Genomic DNA, 753 nt, shown 5'->3' on the forward strand with positions numbered 1-753 from the left:
GGTCTCCGGCAGTGGGAGAACCGACAGGGTAAGAGGAATTTATACAGGCTTATACAACCCCAGTGACTGAGCATGCTCAGTGTAAGGAAGTTTATCCTTTGAATGACCTTCCACTAAAGGTGCTAAAGAGCACAGAATATTCTTGAATATGTTAAGTGCATGTGATAGAATTTGACCAATGAACATGCTCTGAAAGAAGACCACTCTGCATGTGCTGGACTAGGTTACATAACTGGGAAACACCCCCTTTGTTGAATATTCATTAGATAGCATGAATATGCATTAGATAGTGAAACCATAAAAGTGGAATTCCAGCAGGAGGCAAGGCTGCTGCTCACTCTCTGGGGCCAGCCCACACTCTGCCTGTCGAGTGTGTATTTCTTTCTTTTTATATCTCTCATGCCTTTAGCAGGCTGTTGTTCACTCTAGAGCCAGCCTGCGCTTTGTGAATGTGTATTTCTTACTTTTGTATTAAACTTAGTGTGGGCCCTGCTCCGTCTTGGGAGGTAGGCCACACTTTCTCTGTGAAATCTGCATGTCTTATGCATTATATTAAACCTGTTCTCAGTTCCTACCATGTCTATACTCTTGAATTCTTTCCTTTGGCAGAGTCAAGAACCTGGTAAGAGGATGGGGTAGATTAAGGCCAGCTATTGGGCCTCCCCAGACCCTTTCTCCAGCCTCACTATCACGAACCCAGCAAGGTCTTTTTGTAGGTGTAAACAAACTTCTTCTAAAATTTCTATGGAAAGA

This window comes from Galeopterus variegatus, unplaced genomic scaffold (assembly GCF_000696425.1).
Source record: "Galeopterus variegatus unplaced genomic scaffold, G_variegatus-3.0.2 Scaffold9063, whole genome shotgun sequence".
NCBI classification, from domain to species: Eukaryota; Metazoa; Chordata; class Mammalia; order Dermoptera; family Cynocephalidae; genus Galeopterus; species Galeopterus variegatus.